We start from the raw sequence: 13,147 nt of genomic DNA, 5'->3' as shown, positions 1-13,147 counted from the left end.
TGTGTTTGTAATAGCAGCCAGCTAATGAGAGTCAGACAGACTCTCATTTGCTGCTGCGTCGTCCGCGGAGGGAGCAGGCTGGAGCTCACTAATGAGCTCCGTGTGCCGGCTCCCCCAGCAGCATGTGATGGGAGAGACGTCATACGTCATGAGGTCTGTCCCATGCAGGAGAAGAGCGGCCGGGACTCACAGCAGACAGCGGCGGTCGCGTCAGGAGCGGGGATCAGGTAAGTTGAATTTTTTTTGTTCTTTGTTTGTCTGTTTGTGTGTGTAAGCCTGGCACTACAGGGGGGGGGGCACTAAAATAGGGGGTGGCTGCTACTGGAGGCACTTTATGGGGGGTGCCCGCTACTGGGGGGCACTGTATAGGAGTGGCCACTACTGGGGGCAATTTAGGGGGGTGGCCACTACTGGGAGCACTTTATAGGAATGGCCACTACGGTGGGCAATTTAGGGGGTAGGTGGCCACTACTGGGGGCACTGTATAGGGGTGGCCAATACTCGGGGCAATTTAGGGTGGGTGGCCACTACTGGGGGCACTGTATATGGGGGGACTACTACTGGGGTCTACTACTGGGGGGCACTGTATGGGAGGACTACTACTGGGGGCACTGTATAGGGGGGCTACTACTGGGGTCAATGCAGCATAGGGGGGATTACTATTGGGGGCACTGCATGGGGGGGGCACCAGCCCATTACATTGCCAGGGGCGCTTGGATAACTAGATACACCCCTGAAACCATGTCCTTGTTCTGCACTGTATTGTACTGTAAGTTACTGGTTTCTTGTTCACTTATTTGTTTATGTACTTTGTAAGATGCTGTGGAACACTTGTGTCGTCATATAAATTAACGGTAATAATAATGGAATTATATTGGGATGAAACATAATTACAAGGGTCGGTTGAAGTGGCAAAATGATGTGGGAGACAGATGTAAAGCTGCTCTGTGACTTTCTATGTAAATTAGGTCATTCCTAGGGGGAGAACACCCAGAAATCATGTAAGGTGGTGATGGGAGACTAAGGTGTATGGGTATCAAATAGTTTTTGTGAAAAACATGAGAAAACTGCACTTTCCTCATTTTTTTTTCTTCCTTTATGTATTGACCACATGTATTAAATGTAATGCAGGAGATATAGCAATACCTTAGTTCCATCTGGTTTTCTTTTCATAGTCACCATTTCACTTCAATACAGTATCTGCTACGGTCCCCCGTACATCCATCCATGGGTAACGAACCAGGGCAATTGCCCAGGGGCCCCACTCACTGCTCCCCCCACATATAGCTATAAAACCATGGTAGGGGTACTGTGGCAAATGCAAATTGGGGTTTCTGATATCCCTTTCAGACATCTCGAGATTCCCGGAAATTTGGCCTGCCTCAACCAAATTCCCTGGTAGCTGGGTCTGTCTGAAAGGTACCTACCCGGGAACTCGTTCCCGGGTAGCCGCCCCTGCAATCAACCAGGGTTTTTCTCGGGACTTAAGTCCCGGGAAATTACCCTGCTTCTGTCTGAATGGTGCTACCTGGGAATTTAATACTCCCGGGCGACACCAAGCAGCTTTTACATGCAATTGACATGCTGCTTTGAGCTGACAGCGCAGAGCGTCCTATAGGACGCTCAGCGCTGCTGCTTTGAGTTGGCAGTGCAGAGCGTCCTATAGGACGCTCAGCGCTGCTGCTCACCACCCCCAGCGCCGGCCGGCTGTGCCACAGCGGGCCGCCCGCACTCCCGCTGGACCACCAGGGAATTAAAAGAAATTTAAAAACAATAATAAAAAAAAATTAAAAAATACCCTGCATTATGATTGACCGGCTTCCGGCAGCTGAATGATGACATCATCATCATCAGCCAGAGAGGGGATAGGCTAGGAGGAGCAGACGGCAGAGAAGAGGCAGGTAAGCAGAAAAACCTTGCTCTTGTCTGAAAGGGGTCTACCTGGGAATTTCCTGGGTAGACGCTGTAGTGTGAAAGGGGGGTCTCAACCAAATATCCGGGAATTTGCACAGGAGAAATTCCCGGGTCTGAGCAGGAAATTTCCTGTATATCTGAAAGGGGTATGAATGGCATAATGTGAACTGGGGGCACTACAGTGCATGTAATACATTTGTGGTGCTGGGATCATTTACACATTATACTTATTAATAACATCACTAAAATAACTTATTGACCTTTTTATTGTTACACAAGTTAGTTGCCCTGGGGCCCCCAAAAATCTCAATTCGGCTGCTGGATTGTCACATCTGCTGTGCAAAACAGCAGATGTGACAGCATCGCGGATAAACCGCGGGAGCGCGCAATCGCGGGTACACATTAGACAATGTGCCAATATATCATTCCGATCCACGTCAAAACAATATATCAGATGATACGGTATATCGTTTAATGTGTACCCAGCATTAGATCATGAGGTCTATAAATCATTAGAGACCTGATTGCGGGTGGTAAGTCTGATTTTTTTTTTTATCGTCACAAACAGTTGTAGCAATTTAACAAACGAATGTTGCTGGATTTGTTAGTGATAAGTGCCGGTCCTTGCAGATGTGCGCATGTGTGATATGGCTTACCGGTTTGGTCTTTTATTTTCACTAATGTTGAAAAAAATGAAACATTTAAAAATTTAAAAAAAGAGAAATATTTTAAAATATTAATGGATTAGCAAAAAATCTTTATCCTGTGTATAAAACATTTCTTTTTTCAAATTTGCTTCTAGCCTTTTATTATCATCCTGAGAAGGTGATAACAGAACAGGTATCGCAGCAGCAGTTTCCCCTTTTCTTATATTTGGCTGAAGTGAAAACAGGCCCTATTACCTGCAATATCACCCTTTTATTAATCTGCCCCTATACATCTCTGTAGTCATCACCATAACTTTTTACCTCATTCCTAGGAATTGTAACTATGTCAGGTAATGCACATCATCAAGTACAGGAACCTCACATCACCCCTCTGGAATAATCTGGTTATCACTGTGTTGATAACCTTGCTCTAATAATGCTGATTACACAGGAAGTGATATCCAAAATACTGCTGGGTTTAAGGTCACTCCCTCATTATCCCTAAATGCCTGCAACCTATTTCCCTGTGGTGAAGAAATAGTTGGCAGGTATAATTATGGGGTACTCTAATCCAGAAGCAATTTCAGCTGCTTTACCCTTTCAGTGCCAGACATGCTGCAGTCACTTTTAAAATTGATTAATTGTGTGCTCAATAATTTGCTGGACAGCTGGAAAGCGATTTCCTCCATGTTATACCATGACAGATCAGTGGTAACTATTAAAGAGAAAATACTTTCTATTTGCAAACTGATTTGATTTTGTCTCGAGGATTCCTTAACATAAGTATTTAAGTTTCTGACTTATCCAAATGTAAATGAGCCCCAAAGCAATTAGTAAGGTTTACTTGCTGATGAAAACACACTGATACATTTCAGAAAATACATGTAGCCATAGGGATCATTGTGCCTTATAACCAATGCACGAAAAAGATAATAATGATCCCATTTGATTGTGCATACTTCTTTTTTTTGTTCCTATAACAGCTTCATAATAGGAGTAAGGTACAATCAGGGAGATTGCTAGACTCTTCAGGGAGTCAGGGAGATTGCTACTATTTCAGGGAGGCTCCCTGACAATCAGGGAGAGTTGGCAAGTATGCATTAATGCAGCGGTGTGCGACTTGGACCCTAAGAAGGGGGATTCAATTAGGTGCAGGTTTTACAGTTTCAGCTCTGGTGTTGTTCGGCATTCATGTTATGGTAATGAAAAAATAGTTACTGTATTTCAATATGAATATATTCAGTTCACTTGTGACACAGATTTTCCCTAGGGTAGTTGTTTTGATGGATGGTACAGATACACACAGTCAATCATAGTGTGACAGACACAGCAGTCTTTACAACGTATGCAGCTATCATTTTCTTATGCATCCTAAAAGCACTAGTGTCACATTTAGCAATCTGCATGAATATGCGGTTTCAGATACAAATGGTAGGATTATTTTGCGCATCCAATGTGCAGTGGTTTTTATACCTTTTATAGTGTTTATGCCAAACAGCGTGTTTAGCCCAGAGTTACCTTGCCTATAACAAACCGCATAAATCATTTTTTGCTATTAAGCGACTGTCGCTTAATGGAATGGTTAAAATCCTGACAAGGCTTCCAAATGTACAGTAGTTTGAGACCTTGCAATTTTCATTCATCCCCTTTGATGTGTTCTTTGGATTTTAGTAATTTTCACAATGTAGAAACCACATATCAAAGTTCACGAGAACTAAGGATGGCCATCAGTGGACTGACCACAGATGGTCACCATTGATGGTGCTATTGTCAGTTACCGTCGATGGCACAAAACCATCTATAGTAAACCATAAAGGGTTTGCACCCTCAATGGCCAGCACTGCTGAGGGTCATGGCGGGCCATGAGCCAATCAGCATCAGGGGTGGGGCTAAGCTCTATGCTATTGGGAAGAAGAAAAAAACATTGGTCCCTAGTCTGTCAAAATGGCGGAGAACCATTGGATCTCTGCCACGATGGGAAAACCATCGACCATGAGTAGCTCACCATCGATGGTTGAATACTATCGATGGTAGATGGTCTTCCGTAATGAGAACCTGTAGTTTTCAGATTTTCCTCCCAAAAGCTTGGATCTAGTTTTTTCATGTCTGTTTTTCATTTACTTTATTAGAATGTTGTTTATGTTTAAATTAGGGATGTGCAGGCTCGGATAGGTTCGAGTTTGCACGTGGAGTTCGGATTTTTCCCTCCAAAAAAACGGAACTCAGAACGAGGCAAAACGTCATCTTACATGGACGAACATCATCATTCCTGGTCTTTTGTCCAGGAATGATGATGTTCGTCCATGTAAGATGACGTTTTGCCTCGTTCTGAGTTCCGTTTTTTTGGAGGGAAAAATCCGAACTCCACGTGCAAACTCGAACCTATCCGAGCCTGCACATCCCTAGTTTAAATACAAATGTTTTCTGGTGCTATAAAAATGTGATGTTGCAATCTACAACTACAAAACGACAGCTTTGTACAGTTGTTCATATCTGGACGCGAAAAGGCTAGTAAATATTAAAATAATGTGTGACCCTTCAGTCACTGGTCTACAGTAACTTCCTGATTTTTTTGTCAGATGTTCAGAAAGCTGTTGTCTATTGATAAATAATTTGTTCAGACTCAATGACGAATGCCAGACGTGTCTCCTTTGATTGGCAAACGCACAATCCTCCAAACATTTCCACTTGACAAATGTTTGCAATTTCCCTATTACCAGTTATGCACTGGAAACATCTGCCTTATTATCCCATGTTACACCAATGGGAACATGGAGCATTAGCGGAGCCTGTGGTTTGAGGTAGCTAGTTTTGCCAGTGACTTCTCCCGTTCTCATTTTAATAATTATTTAGTCTGCTGAACTAGAAGCTTTGTCTAATAAATGGATGTGGGTCTGTGGTCGGATGGATTTGATCCAATTTCCATTGCTGAATGTACCTGTTAATAGCTGTAAGTGCATGATGGTGACCTATTACTAATAGGTGGGCACCACTGGCATTAATTATGTGATATGTACCCTAGAGTGCTGTATTTTACCTATTATTTAAATAAATAAATAAATCACAATTTTGTATTAAACAAATGAAATTGTTGTTCAAGATGCATCGCTATAATCTTACAAATGTAATTTAGGATTTCATTTCCAGGACAGTCCATGACTCCGAGTCCAAAAATGTTCCTTTGGAAATTTTTTGTCTGTAGAATTGTGGCATTTTTTTTTTAATTTACCAAAATTAGAGTATAATATCTCTGCAAACTATTATGCAATCAAATTGAATATAGAAAAGTATGTTATTACCTTGAATTAGGGGCCTATTCATCATGTTAATTATCGGGGTCCGAACGGACCACGATAATTAACATCCTAACTTGCCGCTGCTGCCGGAGCAATTTATCATTGCTCCAGCGCGCTGACAGCTGATGTAATAAGTGTAACTTCTCACTCACATGAGAAATTTTGTGCCCAAAGAACCATCCAACTCAATTAAAGTGGCTGGTTGCCAGACCTTGCACAAAACTGCAGGTTTTCGTGAGCAGCAAAGTTGGATATGAAACTAAAAATTTTGTATGCAACTTTGATCGGCACTGATTCCTCTGCTGTTTTAGCCTAATCTACTGTGGGGGGAGTTTCCAGCCAGTGGCGCACCTAGCGGTGGTGCAGCTGGTGCCTAGCACTGGGGACCGCTGTGGTGTAGGGTCCCATAGCCGCCTGCATCCAACAGCACCACTGCACCTGCGCCAGTGTCCCCCGGGCCCCTCATTATCTAAGTAAGGAGCTGCTACCACTGCCGCTGGCCGGAAGTTCAGGTCCCTGTTGGAGGGTGAGCGGGGGCCACTCTCCTTCCCTCTCATCTATAGTGCTATTGCCTAGTCCTGTCCCCGGCCACAGACTTACTGCTCCAAAGTTCAAAACTGTGCTGAAGTGCTAGGGAAGGGGGTTGAGCCTGCGGGACATGAATGGGCCAGCTCCTCCACCAGCCTTAGCACTGCAGTCGGAGTCCTGTTGCCTTGGATGGCCCAGCCAGAGGGGGAGGAGGCCCTCAAGAGGGGCCACTCTCTCAGCCCCTCCCCTCTCCTGCTTAAATTCCGGCCCTTCCCTCCCGGCTTCTTTCCTTTCACACCAACTATAGTGCGGCTGCGCTGGCTGATTTTCAATGTGGATAGTGAATGTTGAACCCAGCATGCCGACATCTGTAGTTATGTGATTTACAGCATTGCCTGCTTTAGAAATTTGAGGAAGATGGTAAGACCTCTATGGTAAAACAACCTAATGTCTATCGACAATGTAGCTTTTTCAGCATACACTGGCATATTGACAGAAAGGGCATTCTGATGCTTGTTTGTGTTCTTTTTGTGTGCATATTTTCCTGTAAATGCATCCAACTCTACATAAGCCCCTCAGTTGTTATACTGTACTGTATGTACTATTGCTTTTTACCATTATATGCAAAAGTTCCAGGTCTGCACCACAATCTTAACTACTGTATATCATTTCTGTGTGCAATAAATATTCATAATAATTAGGGATGTTCGCCGGACCATTTTTGCCGGATTTGGATTTGGTTCTAATTCGTCGTCCGGCTTTGGATTTGGATTTGCCAAACTGCGGTGACTGGCTTTGGATTTGGATTTGGATTTGGATTTTTTTACAAAAATTGACAAAAAAAGCTAAAATCACATAAATTGGTCTTTTTTTTCTTCCTAGAGTATTATTAACCTCAATAACATTAATTTCCAGTCAATTTAGACCATATAACAGCTCATAATATTGTTTTCAACATTATTGGCCAAAGGTTGCAGTGAGCTGACTGGTTCCTAAGCGACAGAGCAGCAGCACAACGACACAGACACCACAGTATAAAGTACATCTATGACACATTGCCACACAGCAGTGGCAGAAATGAAAAGTAGTGCACCCACCCAGTGGGGTACGGCCAGCAGAGTCACAGTACTTGTTTACATAGTGGGCTACGGCCCAAGGAGTCACAGTGCACAATCTTATTCACATTACACTGCACATAGGGCCTGATTCACATTACACCATAAAGTAGTGTCTCTTATTTATGTTACGTCACACAGTAGTGCCCCTTTTACACAATGCCCACAGTAGTGACCCTTTTACACAATGCCCACAGTAGTGCCCCTTTTACACAATGCCCACAGTAGCGGTGTTCTTTACACAATGCCCCCAGCAGTGGTGCCCCCTATGCAGTCCCCTTAGTAGTAGGGTCCCCTATGCAGTGCCCCCAGTAGAATGCCCCCCAGTAGTATGCCCCCATTAGCAGGCCCCCCCAGTAGTATGCCCCCCATTAGCATGCCACCCAGTAGTATGCCCCCCTTTAGCAGCAGCGCGATTACACCTCAGCCTGTGCATCCATTGTTACCATCTCATAGCAGCAGCGCTTTCTATAGTGCTTCTCGAATTGTATAGGGGTGCACCCCGTCGCACCAACTCCTACGCACCTCAAGTGCTAACCCCTTTCAGGAGTATTACCAGTTACTTCGTATGTGCCTTATGGGCCATGGACATCTGTTTCTCTATTCCTGCAAGTCTTGGACACCTGTTCAAAGGACCGCGACCTGCTTGCAGGGTGCAGTTAAGCCCAAATCCCGCTTGGAAGGGTCACTGGCGAACACCTCCCTGTGAGTTAGAATCTGCACCATTGACCAGGTCTCGCCAATGACCAAGACCTGTGGATGCGGAGAACATACATTCATGCCCCTCGCCTTCGTTTCCTCCCACAACCTTAGGCCTCGGCCTTCAATACTACACCTGCCAGCGTGACAAACAGGCTCTCACCACTACAATCCATAATGAATGCAGCTGCGAGGCTTTCTCACCAAACGTTTTCAATTTAAAATACTTACCCTCACACACAAAGCTATTAACCAAACCACACCAACATACATCTCTTCACTTATCTCAAAATATCTTCCAACCCGACATCTCTGCTCTGCACAAGATCTGCGTCTCTCATCCCCATGCATTACTTGTTCCCATGCAAGGTTACAGGACTTTTTTGGGCTGCACCCACCCTGTGGAATGGCCTCCCACGCACAAATAGATCCAAATACTTGAATAAGTTTGAGGAAAGATAAGCACCCTGGTTAGGATGGAATATTGCTTGTTCACCAGGGGTTAAATGAGAAGATGGGGCTGTAGCCAGGATTGTGTCCATCAAAATAATAACCTATGGCAGCAATAAAGGGCAGGGCCCCTACTATCCATTATAAATAATCTGGAAGAGGAGCCATCTTCCTCTTTTCCAGTTCTGGAACCAGGCTGGGATGAGTACCACTAATTATACTTATTTGCTGACTTATTTCCACTGTATTGCTAGATGTTGCTTTATTTACCTCACTTACATTTCCAGCCAAAACCCCCTGTGCCCTTCCGACCCGTGCCTCCAGCAAAAGCAGCACCTTTCCGCTCCCCCTGCTTCCATCCCCGGCGCCCCTTCCCCACCATGCCCCGCAATGCTTTTTGCCCCCCTACACCATGCTCCTTAATTCCCCCTTACTTGGCAGCTGCGCCTCCCCCCAGGCATGTCCCAGCAGTCAGCCACTACCCCTCGCCTTCCTCCCCTTTCTCACGAGTGCGCCGGGAGAGCTGGCGCTCTGAATGCCCCAATCATGCACATCCTCACTCATGGGGGGCTTCGCAGGTGGCAGGCACACCATATCAGACAGTCCCCCTTGTCATGCCTCCCCTCCTTCTTCCGTGCGTGTGCCTAGAGAGCTGGCACTGGTGCTATGGTTGCCACCATCACTCACAGCCCGGCCCACGGGGGCCCCACAGGTGGCCGGGTACCCCCCGCCAGGCTGTGCATGCACACCCGGTCCAGGCCTCTCCACGCTACCTCCTGGCCCAACCCACTACAACCCGGCCGCCATTTTAGTCCCCATTCAGCAGCAGGCCAAGGGCAGGATGGCCTCTGCTGTCCCCCACCCCTCGCATTAAGCGGGGGGCACCCCCTTAGCACATTAATTTGGTCCATTAACCGGCCAGGACCTGTTTTTCCTCCTACGTACTCCTTCCCCCCCCAGTACACTAAACGCACCACGGGGCCTCAATACCCACCCCCCCCCTAACCGCTGGGCAGCCCTCCCGCCGCACTGGTAACAATGTCAACACGGCCTTCAAGCTATTATGCAAAATGGCAAAAATGGCCCAAGCCGGCTACCACGGTTCCACCATCCTGGTCAGATGAAAGAGGTCACGCCCCATGCTTCCACCTCACTTGTTTTATTTCAAGTCAGGTTGCCATCTCAGAGTCTTCCAGGGTTCTACAGGAAGGGTCTTCAGCTATCCAGGATGGTCAGAAGGCGACTCAAGTCGTGGTGGGTGCACCGCGCAGTGAGGGACAGGCATTAGCGTGCAGTCGGTCAGGGCCGGGCCTTCATCCACTGGATCACATAGGGCATGTTGTTCTATTTTTATGCAGCGTTTTTCTTTTCTTTGCTGTATATGGCGATTTTTCCAGATACACCGTAGGCCCCGTAAATTCAAGTGGTGTTTGCGCAAACGATTAAGGGTTAGCATAAAAGCCCAAAGAGATCTAGTACTATATTAGCAGCTAGGGTCCCGGTTGCAGTGGGGGATGGGATCTATTGTGCAAACGCAGCTCTAAGGTGATTTGAGGTTAAAGTTATGGCAACACAGAGGGTGTGGTGGTTAACATTACTGCCACTCAGGGCAGACTTTGAAGGTTAATTTCCATCCTTGGCCCCGACTGTGTGGAGTTTGTTATCCTTCCATGTACTCTGGTTTCAGGGAGCCGGTTAGGAAAGGCAAGTTTGTGGGTATGTTTGCCAGTACGGCGGATGCTAAAAGGCATAAACGGGCAGCATGATTGGCGTAGTGGTTAGCATTCTTGCCTCACAGTACTGAGGGCTTGGGTTTGAATCCCAACAAGGTCCTATCTATGTGGCGTTTGTATGTTCTCTCAGCGTTTGTATCAAGCAAATGCCTCGTTGGCATTTTGGGTTCGGTTAACGTCGTTCATACCTGATTTTTTTTAACTGGCTTGATCGTATTCGCGGTGAGTTTTATCGGAGAACTCAGCCGGGGAATACATGGAGGTGCTGAAGTACATGCAGTTCATGATTCAAGGACGTGGAGTTTTTGGTTGAAGGTTACTCGGCAGTCCTGTATACCTATGGGTTCCACTATAGTCTGGAGGCAACACCGTCCAGCCTGTCCAAGTACCTCAAGTGCCAGGCGCGGTGAGGGCTCTGAGTTCAATAATGCCCAGTGCAACAGAGAGTCGGGCGTAGGTGCATTGAATTCTGCATGCTGTGTGGCCAGTAATATAGCCGCATTGGCGGTGCAAGAGCCGGTCGAGGGGATATCGAAACGAGCAGTGAAGGGGTATTATTAAATTTGTCATATTCCAAACGGAACCTTCAGTCCATACGCAATCAATCGGAAGTCGTTCAGAGTAAATGGGAAGCGGAGGTTAGGTTAGGGCACATGTGTGGCTCTTTCTCATTTTTCCCTGGGAAGAGATTTTGTACCTCGCCTTTGGGGTTTGTACCGAAGAGGGTGACGGGCAAGTTTAGACTGATCCAGCATCTTTCCTACCCGGAACGGTGATCTGTCAACGACGTGTTTAGATTCGGCAGCTTGCTGAGAGCTGTACCAATTCTTCAAGTAGACACTGGAGAGGGTGCGAAGTGGCGAGCGAGCTCTCCTGGCTAAAGGGATATCGAATACATTTTCGTTCAATGCCACTTTCACGCCGTATCTTTTCTGTGTAAGGGAATTTGTGTCGCTGGAACTTATTCTGTAGATATGCTCTTTCCAATGGGTTGTTCTGTTTACTTTTCCTTCGTCGTCTGTTGAGGCTCACCAGATTTTTTGTTGCTTTATTGGTAGTGGGGCCAATTGGTGGTTTTAGCTTGCAAGGATTTATTATTTTTTCTTTACAGGCGTTTATCGATTCTAGGCGTACCAGTTTCTCCCGACTAAACTGTTACACGTTTGTCCTATCTGGGGATAGATATAGACACATTACTAGGTCTTTACCGATTGCCTTTGGATAAAGTTTGTGAATTGGGGAATTATTGGGGGAAGTATCACTAAAGCAATTGCAATCGACTATAGGCCGTGAATTTTGAGAGTAGAGTAGTATCCACAGGCAGGAAATTGTCGTCGCTTGGACCGCTTCATAGCCAGTATTCAAGATCTCGCCATTTTCGCTTGTCTCAGGACGGGTGGGAGGATCTGCAAGTTTGGTTGGTAAGGTTTCCGGATTTCAACTGAGTTAGAATTAGCTACCTGCTCGGGTGGACAAATTACTGTTTTCAGTTGTTTAAGGACGCGTCTAGTTCCGTAGTTTTAGGGGAGTTATTGGAGGGCGGCTGTACACGAGAACTTGGCCGGATTCATGGATGCGGCAAGATCTAACTGACAGTATGGTTTTTTGGAGTTTTTTTCCAATCATGGTTGCAGCCAAAATCTGGGCTACCAGACTCGGCAGCAGGAGGATTATTATGCAGTGATATTTTAGGTGTAGTTCATGCTATCAATATTTACGGGGCTGAGTCCCCTCCGGCTTTGCGTTTGTTTTAGGCGTTTTTCACCTCTTTGTGTGTTTGCGCAGGAGCGTAGATGTTAGGGCACGTCATGTTCCGAGAGTGGAGTACGGTATTTGCAGATGTCCTTGTCTCATTGTCCATGGATTGGGTTTCGGGGGCTGGCCTCCCCCCCCTTTTGTGCTGAGATACACGGCTTACCCTGGTTCTGTTAATAATGACTGGCTGTCGCGCCGGAATTTAAGTAGTTTGTTTTGATGTCATTGGCTCCGCGTACGCTGAAGGTTTTGATGACAGCTTGTAATGTTTAGCAAGGTTTTCTTGGTTACGAGTGCAAAGGAGGTTCGCCATTCCATGCATACCTGTTAGAATTGTTTGGAAATGGCATTAGCAAAGTCGTTCCGGAGCGTCCACGTCGGCAGCTCGGTCTATCGTTTTTTTCTTCTTTCGCAAAGTTTCCTGTTAGGTTGGTCAGGGGTGATTTCGCGATGACCTATTGAGTTATCAATTTTAAAGGAACTTTTAGTTACAGGGTTGGGTATCGCATTGGTTACTTAAGAGGCGCAACTCGTTAATTTGGCAATTTGGTTAGCTTATTTAGGGATCTTTTTTAATTGGGGGGTTGTTATCAAATAAGATAAGTTAGACATCAACGGGTGGTTGTTTGAGAATGAAATTTTCAGTATAACCTGTAATTGTGATTTATTCATAGATTAATAAACTGATCAGCTTGCTAAAGGACGATGGACCTCTATCCCGGCTCAAGCACACTCTTTCACCAATCCTAGTTGGCTGGGCCGTATGTTTAATAGGTTACGGCCCCCAGGCAGCACACACTGGCTCCTTCACGCCACTCAGACAACATTATCTATGTTTACTTTACAAGGGTCTTTCACAACTGTTTGATTGCTTTAGATTTGTCGCTAGATCAGTTTGGCACACATTTTTCAGGATTAGGGCGGCAACCTGCATGGCAGCTGCATGTGCTTCTGTTGACGCCTTAACACATTTAGGTCGATGGTATTCGTCAGCCTACAAGAGTTAGTGG

At 45.9% G+C, this 13,147-nt stretch overlaps 1 long non-coding RNA gene across 1 annotated transcript in view; it reads right to left on the bottom strand.

The window, feature by feature from the left end:
- LOC148540884 (uncharacterized) overlaps nt 1-2,951 on the bottom strand; it is an 82,631-nt gene extending 79,680 nt beyond the window's left edge. Inside the window, exon 1 of the long non-coding RNA XR_015878441.1 lies at nt 2,883-2,951. This is a non-coding gene — a long non-coding RNA (uncharacterized LOC148540884). The remainder of the gene's footprint in view (nt 1-2,882) is intronic.
- Between the last annotated feature and the right edge of the window lie 10,196 nt (nt 2,952-13,147).

The sequence above is a fragment of the Taudactylus pleione genome, unplaced genomic scaffold (assembly GCF_031769625.1).
Source record: "Taudactylus pleione unplaced genomic scaffold, aTauple2 ptg000016l, whole genome shotgun sequence".
Classification (NCBI taxonomy): Eukaryota; Metazoa; Chordata; class Amphibia; order Anura; family Myobatrachidae; genus Taudactylus; species Taudactylus pleione.
The sequence above is the reverse complement of the archived record's forward strand: the minus strand, read 5'-3'. Positions and strand labels throughout refer to the sequence as shown.